General features: G+C 35.5%; 2 pseudogenes; both read right to left on the bottom strand.

The window, feature by feature from the left end:
* Positions 1–836: 836 nt before the first annotated feature.
* Positions 837–1,444, bottom strand: LOC118723006 (annotated as a pseudogene).
* Positions 1,445–2,994: 1,550 nt separating this feature from the next.
* LOC118724955 lies at positions 2,995–3,104 on the bottom strand (annotated as a pseudogene).
* Between the last annotated feature and the right edge of the window lie 6,805 nt (positions 3,105–9,909).

Raw genomic sequence — 9,909 nt, 5'->3', positions numbered from 1 at the left:
AAGAGGACAGAAAGACATACATTCACAGAGGATAAAGAACAATTATATCAGGAAAAAGGAAATATTTTCACAAAGGACAGAGGAATGGTACAAAATAAGGGAAAAGAAAGAGGGAGGAGATCATGTGAAATTTGGCCTTTGAAACTGGTACTATGTAGAATGGGGGTCCTAGATTAAGAAAAAGGGTCTCCAGAATATTATAATGTCTCAAGACAAAGAGAACAGTGGCCACCCTCTTTAGGGGATCCCTCTGTTTCTCCCTGCCAGAAGATACATAGTCTTAGAATTAGAATTTTAGAGACAGTATCTGCTTGCAATATAGTTTCTGTACTTCTCACTTACCACCTTTTGTCCATGGCTTATTCTTTGAATCCAACTGGACAGGAACCTGGGAAAGAAATCACCCTTGCACCCTGCTCATCAAAAAGACCCAAATAAATATTAATGACCAGTGGTAAAGATATTTAGTTTCCTGACACAGTTTCAATCCAAAATTAGTTAGCTTCTAAAATAAAATACATGGAAAATTGAGGACTCACTTCAATCTTAATGTAACAAATATGAACTAGAATTTTAGTTTTTTGTAACTTTTTATAAAAATTCTGCAAATATGGTGGTATAGATTGTACTAGAGATGGAATTGACCTATGCCAATTTTCCAGACAAATTTAAAGAAAGGCATCGTGGCATTTGTTTGCTTCTGTTTTAAGTGGTATCTTTTAATTTTACTTGAATTAACTTTTTATTCAAGTAAAAATATTGTATATATAAATCTGTATTAAAATTTAAAAATCATAAATAAAAATACTAAATATAGGTAACCTGAAAGATTATTATTAAGACACTTCCCTCACACTATAACAGCAGTATAAAATGTGAACATGACACTTTATAGGATCCACAATAAATTATGAAAATCACTGTTCATGACTGTTGAACATAACAGAATCATATGGTGTAACTTGAAAAATGTAAGAGGTCAGTTTTTATTTTCTTGGTTTGAGAATTCCTTTTATCCTTATAGATAAGCTTTGTTGTTTCCAGATATGGATTAAGTACATCTTAACAAAGGGCTCCACCAAGGCAAAGATATTTGAAAAGGCAAAACAGGAAACTATTGTCTAAATATATGAACACTTCATATTTTTCTGAGTATTACGCTAGCAAAACTTTTCATGAATCATCAGAAATAAGAAAGGGATCACAAAAAGAATCTAAACATTTAAAAACTTGTCTACTATCTTGTTCAATATCTTTGTTATATAACTGGTTAAAAAAAGACATTAAGAAGTATATGCAAAGAACTTTTATAGCTTCAATGGTTTTCACTTCAGTTTCATAATGAAGTCACTCTTCTGATAGGCCTGAAACTTCTGGTCAACCTCAATACCTACACTTTGGTTCTGCCCAGCATGGACCACAGGTGGAGCTGGCTGGTAGAATAATAATAAAAAAAAAAAAATAAATAAAAAAAAAAAAAAAGTGATTCTTGCCGAAACCGGTTTGGCTCAGTGGATAGAGGGTCGGCCTGCAGACTCAAGGGTCCCAGGTTTGATTCCGGTCAAGGGCACATGTGTTGGTTGCAGGCACATCCCCAGTGAGGGGTGTGCAGGAGGAAGGTGATCAATGTTTCTGTCTCATCGATGTTTCTAGCTCTCTGTCCCTCTCCCTTCCTCTCTGTAAAAAATCAATAAAATATATATAATAAAAAAAGTGATTCTTGATGGGAAGATAATTAAAGCATGAAATTAAATATCAATAGAAGGCCTGGATGTTGTTCTATAGGAACACAATTTTTTCAAAAATAAATTGTGCCAGTTGCCTAGAATGGTTTAGAAAATGTAAACCTAAAAGAGAGAGAGAGAGAGAGAGAGAGAGAGAGAGAGAGAGAGAGAGAGAGAGAGAGAAATAAAAATAAAAACTCATCTATTTTAATATACACTTTTTAATATGCAATTAATGTTCTGGTGCTCAGATAAAACTAAACATATTCTGTCTCTCTTACAGAATAGAACTAAATGCATTAAACAGCTATATGAAGGCAGAAAAGTTAAATGATAAGTAGAATGAGAAATGGAAACCAGAACACAAAGTAAGACCGCATGGGAATGAGTCTCTTGTTTTCTCTTAGGAGTGAAAAGGAACTTAGGAACTGGATAGGAGCAGAAAAGGCTACAAGAGAAGAACTTCATTTCTGGTCTGAACATCAGGGAAGTAAGCCCGTGGGGTAATAGTGGAAAAATACACTGTTCTCAAATTTTTTTTTTCTATTTCCTCCATCCTACTCCAAGGCGAATCCATGGCAGGGCTGAGGTGGCAGGGCTGGGCAGCAGCATCTGGGCAGGAACCTAAATTCTGAGGGAAAGGAAACCTTCCATATTAGCAGGAGAAACTATGGTCTGAAAATGTGGGGGAGTATCTCAATTCTCCTTTTTTTCTCTCTATAGTCCTGCTAACTAGGCCCAGAGTTAGGCATAATTGTGGGAAGAATATAGCAGACTGGGATAGTTAAAGCCCTAGCTTTCTAGGCAGAAGAAAATAGTGGGGGCCTCTAGGAGCCAGAAAGTTTCAGAGAGACTGAAAATTCAAGAAAGTGATCCTATAAAGTAGTGTGTAACCTAATCATGAATGTGACTCTAAATAGTATACCAAATGCTCTGAGAACTGAACTGTTGGTAGACTACCCCAAAAGTTTCAAACTGACCTCTGGATAGTGTACACACAGAACGGAGCCAATTAGCACTACATCCTAAAAATTGACCCACTTAGAACAATAGACCAGTAGGTAGTTTGTTACTTTCAGCTACTACTTAGCCAGATCTATTAACTGATAAATTGTGTGCAGTACACACATACACACTGACAATATCCATAGGAGTTAAATAGGACCCAAAATCTCAAAACATAATAAGCAGATTTCAAGGATACAATTCAAAATTAGTTAGCATATGAAAACCAGAAAAATCTCAATAACCTATAAAACAATAGAAAACCAATAGATGTCAATTCTGAAATGATGCAGATGTTGGGATTATATTACAAAGATTTTAAACTGATAAGAACAGATACTACACTTGATCTTAGCCAAAAGGCTGAGAAGCGATATATATTACAAAGATTTTAAAGGAGCTATTATAACCAAGTTTCAGGAAGTAAAGGTTAACATTATTTTAAAAAGATAGAAATGCAATAGTTTCAAAGAAACCAATGATTTGAAAAAGCCCCAAATAAAAATTTTTAAAACAAAAATTCACAATAACTGAAATAAATATTTCCTTGGAATTACTCAATAGCTAAATAAAGAAAGCAAAGGAGTCAATGAATTAAAGATATTTTCATAGCAATTTCCATTCTGTAGCAAAATAGAAAAATATTATACAGAGACTGATGGATCTGTCAGAAAACATCAATAGCTCTAATGTTTATGTAGTCAGAGTTCTAGAGGAAAGGAGAAAACAATGCACAGATAAAATAATTGAAAAATAATGGCTGAAAACTTACCTAATTTGTTATTTGCATAAAATTGCAAATCCAAGAAGCTCAGTTAATAATAAAAAGAATAAACAAAAGAAATTCATACCTAGAAATATCATAATCAAATATCTGAAAATTAAAGACAAGTAAATCTTAAAGATAGATATAAAAAAATAGAGAACCATGGTTTGAATGAAAATGGATTGCTCATCAGGAACCATGGGTATTGAACAACAGTTTTAGTTTTGAAAGGAAAGAACTGTCAAACCAGAATATAATATTCAGATATTTAAAAACTATATCATTGAGGAATAAAACCTAGATAAGCACATTCTCAGGTGAAGGAGACCTAAGGAAAAAAATCTGTCTTAAAAAAAAAGAGTGCTAAAGTAAATTCTTCAGATAGAAAGGAAATTATAATAGTGGAAAAATTGTAACTTCAGAAATAAAGGAACAACAGCAAAAGTGTTAAATATTTGTATTAATACAATAGACTATTTTTTTCTTCTTAAGTTCTTTAAAATATGTAATGATTAAAAGAAAAAAAGTATAACATTACAAGGAATAGTAGTTTCTCAACATGATAAATAACATTTATGAAAAACCCATAGTTGTCCAGGCATTGTGGCTCAGTGGTTGAGAGTCAATCTACGAACCAGGAGGTCACAATTCACTCCCCTGTCAGGGCACATGCCCGAATTATGGGCTCAGACCCCAGTTGGGGGCATGCTGGAGGCAGTGATCAATTATTCTCATCATTGATGTTTCTATTTCTCTCTCCCTCTACCTTCTTCTCTGAAATCAATTAAAATATATTTTTAAAGAAAAACCAACAGCTAACATCATGCTCAATTGTGAAATACTAAAAGCTCCCCTCTTAAGATAAAAAATAAAATAAGGATGCCTGCTTCATCTACTATTATTAATCATTATACTGGAAATTCTAGCCATTGCAGTTAGATATTAAAGAGAAATAAAGGTATCCAAATTGGAAAGGCATAATTGTTCTCTGTTTACAGATGAAATAATCCTATATATGAAAAATCCCAAGGAAACTACTGAGGATATAAGATCAACACATAAATATCAGTTGTGTTTCTATACACCAACACAGACAATTTGAAAAGTACATTAAGAAAACAATTTTATTTACAAGAGAATTTAAAGAATAAAATACCTAAGAATAAATTTAATCAAGGAGGTAAAATACCTGAATGCTGCAAATTATAAAACACTGCAGAAAGATATGAATTAAACAGAAATTCATCATATACTCATTTTTTAGAAAAATTTAGAATTGTTAATATTTCCATACTACCCAAAGAAATCTATAGATTCAATGCAACTTTTATCAAAATTCCAATAGCCTCTTTTGCAAAAACAGAACAACTGATTCTTAAATTTATATGGAATCTAAGTGGTCCATTACTACAAATATATAGTAATAAAAAAGGTGTACTGACAGAGAGACATATAGACCAATGGAACAGAATTAAGAGTCCAAAAATAAACACATTCATTTATGGCTAATTGATTTCAACAAAGACACTAAGTCTATTTGACATGGGAAGAATAGCCTCTTTAACAGATAGTACTGAGACAACTGGGTTTCTACATGCAAAGAGTAATTTGGACCACTATCTCATACCATGTACAAAAATAACTCAAAATAAATCAGTGATCTAAATATAAGAATTTTAAGAAGAAAACATAGGTTTAAATTTTCAAACACTTGGATTTGATTAAAGATTTTTATATATGAGACTAAAAGCACAAGCAACAACAAAAAAAGAGATAAGTCGGATATTATAAAAATTAAAAATATTTGTGCATCAAAGGCCACTATGAAGAAAGTAAAAAGGCAACCTACAAAATGAGAGAAAATGTTCACAAATATTGTATCTAAAAATGCTTGAATATCCAAAATAAAAAAAAAACTCCCAAAACTCAACAACAAAAGAAATAATCCAATCCAAAAACTGACTAAGGATTTGAATAAACATTTCTCTAAAGCTCCTGGATTGCAAGAGGGCACAGACTGGGCTGAGGGTCACCCTCCTCCCCAAGTGCATGAGTTTTGTGCACCAGGCCTCTAGTCTACACTAATAAAAGAGAAAAATGCTAATTGACAGTATCTTCGCTATGCCCATAGCCAATCAGGAATGATATGCAAATTTACTCAGCAAAGATGGCAGGGAAATTTGCATATGCAAGCAGAGGAGGTAGAGGCCCTATGCGGCCTATGGAGTTGGAACATGGACAGGCAGCAGGAGGCAGTGCCTGAAGCCACCGGTAGATCCAAGCTGAGATGGGGACCCAAGCAGGCAGCAACAGATGGCTTGGACCCAGACCTCATCCAAGCTGCCATGACATCTGCCCAGGTCCAAGCCACCCTGCAATCCTGGGGCGAAGATCCCAGTTCCAAGCTGCCCCACAATTATGGGATGAACAGGCCATTCTGAGCTTCCCCTCAATCTTGGGGCAAAGAGCCTGGATCCAATCCATCCCATGATCACAGGGCGAGAAGACCAGGCCAAGCCACCCCTCCATCATGGGGGGAAGAGCCTAGGTCCAAACCGCCTGTGATCACAGGCAAACTGGCCAGGCCGAGCTGACCTGTGATCATGGGGTGATCAGGCCAGGCAGAGCCTGGACAAGCTGCCCTGCAATCCCAGGTGAAGAAACCGCTCTGCTGACCAACCTGTGCTAGGGACCTGTGCCCCTCTAGCCTACAGCCATGGGAAGTCTCCCTCTCCCCAGAGTTAGGAGCACCAGCCCAGGTCTACCCAACGGCCTGGTCCTGACTTTGAGGGTGAGTTCCTGCAGGCTGGGATTTGATCCCCACACATTACCAGTAGGAGACCAGTGCCTTTGTTAATGCTGTGTGTCTCCATTTTAATTGGACAAATGCCAGGTGGTCCCGGTGGCCAGCTTAGCAAAATCTTTAAGGAGGAGAATTCTGTCTGGGTTTCCTCAAATTCCTCAGCCCCTACTCAACCCTCTGTAAAGGTGCAGAACAATTGAGGCCCTTAAGTAAAAATCAGCTGCTTCATGAGTAAGGCATCTCTACCTATTTTAAAGGAATCTGAGTTCCATGTGTACTATGCTATGATATCTGAGGCATAAGACAAGGGAGACCCTAAGTGTACTATGCCTTGATATTTGAGTGATTCTTTATTATTCAACATAATTTATTTCTGTATGCCCCAGTTTTGTAATAGTTAAATTACTAGAATAATACATCTTGCTCTAAAATATTACTAGAAGATCAAATGATCTGGTTACATTTATTGTTATTTTCTATAACTTAACACAATCTCTGGTATGCTAAAATGATAGGCGTTACAGAAATATTCAGATAGAGAGACCAATAGGCTTGATTACTACCAAGTCAGGCTTACTATCACAACCCAAATTTATTGCTTAAAAAAAAAAAGAAGGGCGCCAACTAGAAACTGAACCAAATATAAGCCCTTGAAGGGAAAATGTAAATTGGATAAGCTTTGCTATTACAAGAGCAAGAAGAAAAATTCAGATGCAAGAATGAAAACCACATTGCAACCACTCTAAATAACTGTTAAAGAAAAAGAATGGTATACTATGAAAATACTTATACAGATTGTAAAGACATTTGCTCAAAGAGGATTTCCTAGAGGAGGTGATATTTCAGTTATTATTATTTTTTTAATGTGAAGAGGTTAGCTAGATAAGAAAAAGGTGTAGGGGTCCTGAATTGCAGAAGATGTAGGAAGAGCTGAGTGGAACCCCCCCTCTGTGCATGAATTTCATGCACTGGGCCTCTAGTAGTTATATAAATACCTCAGAAAGTAAGTGCTCAATATCACATCACACCTATAGGATGGTTATCATAACAACAACTGAAAAATAACATGCAATATATCACCTTGGCTGTTGTGGCTCAGTTGTTTGAGCCTCAAGAGGTCATGGGTTTGATTCCTGGTCAGGCACATTTTCAGGTTATGGGTTTGATCCCCAGTGGGGAGCATACAGGAGGCAGCTGATCTATATTTTTCATTGTTTCTCTCTCTCTCTCCCTCTGCTCACTCAATGGTGGCAGCTATTTGTGTTGGGGCTTATTCACCTTCTATAATTAAAACTTTGTAGTCTGGAGTGGAGGCCTAGGCTGGTCAGGGCAGGTGGAAATCTTGGCTTCCTCCATTGCTGGAGAAACCCAAGCCTCCTCCTGCTCTCTGTGGTGGCAGCTATCTTGGCTGGGGTTAATTTGCATACTCACTCTGATTGGCTAGTGGACGTGACTTGTGGGATAGTGGAATGATGGTTAATTTGCATATTACTCTTTTATTATGTAGGATTACAGATGTTCCCCATTCCACCTGAGGCCTCCCCCACACTATTGTCTGTGTCCATAGGCAATGCATACGTTATTTTGTTAATATCCTCTGGCTCCCTTTCCCTTCTCTCTGAAATCTGTCAGTCTGTTCCATGCTTCCATATCTCTGGACCTATTTTGTTCATCAGTGTATTTTGTTCATAAGATTCCACATATAAGTGAAATTATATGGTATTTGTTTTTCACTGACTGGTTTATTCCTCTCCAGGTCCATTCATACTTTTTCAAAAAGTATGAGATCCAACCCTGACCAATTTGGCTCAGTGGATAGAGCATCAGCCTGCAGACATTTATGTGTGATATATCCACAAAATAAACATTTAACTATGGAATAACTGCCTGTATATGTAAAGAGAAAAATGACAAAAGTGAAATGAAGTATTGATACATGCTACCACATTGCTGCCTTTGAAAGCATTTTGCTAAGTGAAAAAAATATTGTATGATTTCACTTATTTGAAATATTCAGAATAAGCAAGTCAACAGAGACAAAATAGATTAATGATTGCTTAGGAGTGGGGGAGGAGGAGGTAAGGGAAATAGGGATTGATTGCTTAGTGGGGTTTCTTTTAGGACAGGTAAAAATGTTTAAAAATTAGATTGTGGTGGTGGCTACACAAGCATACAGATATAATTTAAAACACTGAATTGAGCCGAAACCGGTTTGGCTCAGCGGTAGAGCGTCGCTCTGCAGACTGAAAGGTCCCAGGTTCGATTCCAGTCAAGGGCATGTACACTGGTTGTGGGCACATCCCCAGTGGGGCATGTGCAAGAGGCAGCTGGTCCATGTTTCTCTCTCATCGACGTTTCTAGCTCTCTATCTCTCTCCCTTCCTCTCTGTAAATCAATAAAATATATTTTAAAACAAAACAAAAAACACTGAATTGCATATTATAAGTGGGTGAAATTTTTGTTAATTTATATATTTTATAGAAAATTCCAGATTTTTAAAAGTATGTCTGGTATTCTCTAGAAAATATGTAAATATTCTAAAAATTTATATGTCCTTTGTAAGCTTTAAAAATATAGGTATCTAAGTTATTCCTTTTACTTGGAACTCCTATTTTTAACAGAGTCTGATTACTGTCAGAATACAGGTCAAAATTGTTGTGTTGGTAGTAAAGCATATCCCTGTTAATTTCAAAATTAACATGGAATATTTCTCAAGTCACAGAGAGCATGGAAATATCATTAACACAAAAATATATTAAGTGATGTTTTGGTATAATCATTTCTGCACTGTAACAACAAAATATGTTTTGCAGTAAAACTCGTGAAAATTACTGATAATGTAATTTTTCAGGAAAGATGTAAAGAAATATAGAATGCAAAATAACAGCCAAACATTATGAACCAGTCTTTCATAATACCATAAAGTAGACACAAACATATCTAGATGACTTGGGCTTTGGGGATGAATTTAATCTCATAAACTACACAGCTATTCTTGTATTTTATAAGAATGTCAGTGAATGAAAGAAACACTGATGTCCAATGACAATGTTTATAGATAAGAAAATAATGATTTAATCACTAAAGATGGTGGAAACTTTAAAATTCAGGGAGATAGATCATGCGAAGGTTTAGAGGAGAATCAAGGGTTCCTGATTATTTCTAACTCTTTGATTATCTTTCAGCTAGCTTCATGCTGCCTAACTTATTAAGTCCACTGGGTGAAAAAGGAATGTAACTAAACCTTAGAATAACTTTCGAATTGACCCTGTCAGCTATTTTTTCATTGTGTGCAGTTGCTTCAATGTATTGTCTTTAGCAAAAAGCAATGTAAGTAATTGCATAACATAAAAGTAAATGTTAAATTATAATTAAATTATTCTTCAAACCTATCACACTAAGTTTATAGCCATTTTATCATATTGTAGTGGCAAGCAAAACAACAATTAGAAAGAAAGAAATGTTCTAAATTGAGATCTCAACTTTCAGAGAACTCGTCTCCTTGAAGGCATCTCATTGTTTATGTTATTACTTTTCATTTTGGTTTTTCAACTGTCAGCTTTTCTTTTATATATACAATTATTGTGATCCTTTTTCTTTGAACAGATAGC

Source organism: Pipistrellus kuhlii, unplaced genomic scaffold (genome assembly GCF_014108245.1).
Source record: "Pipistrellus kuhlii isolate mPipKuh1 unplaced genomic scaffold, mPipKuh1.p scaffold_m20_p_2, whole genome shotgun sequence".
Taxonomy (NCBI): Eukaryota; Metazoa; Chordata; class Mammalia; order Chiroptera; family Vespertilionidae; genus Pipistrellus; species Pipistrellus kuhlii.
The sequence above is the reverse complement of the archived record's forward strand: the minus strand, read 5'-3'. Positions and strand labels throughout refer to the sequence as shown.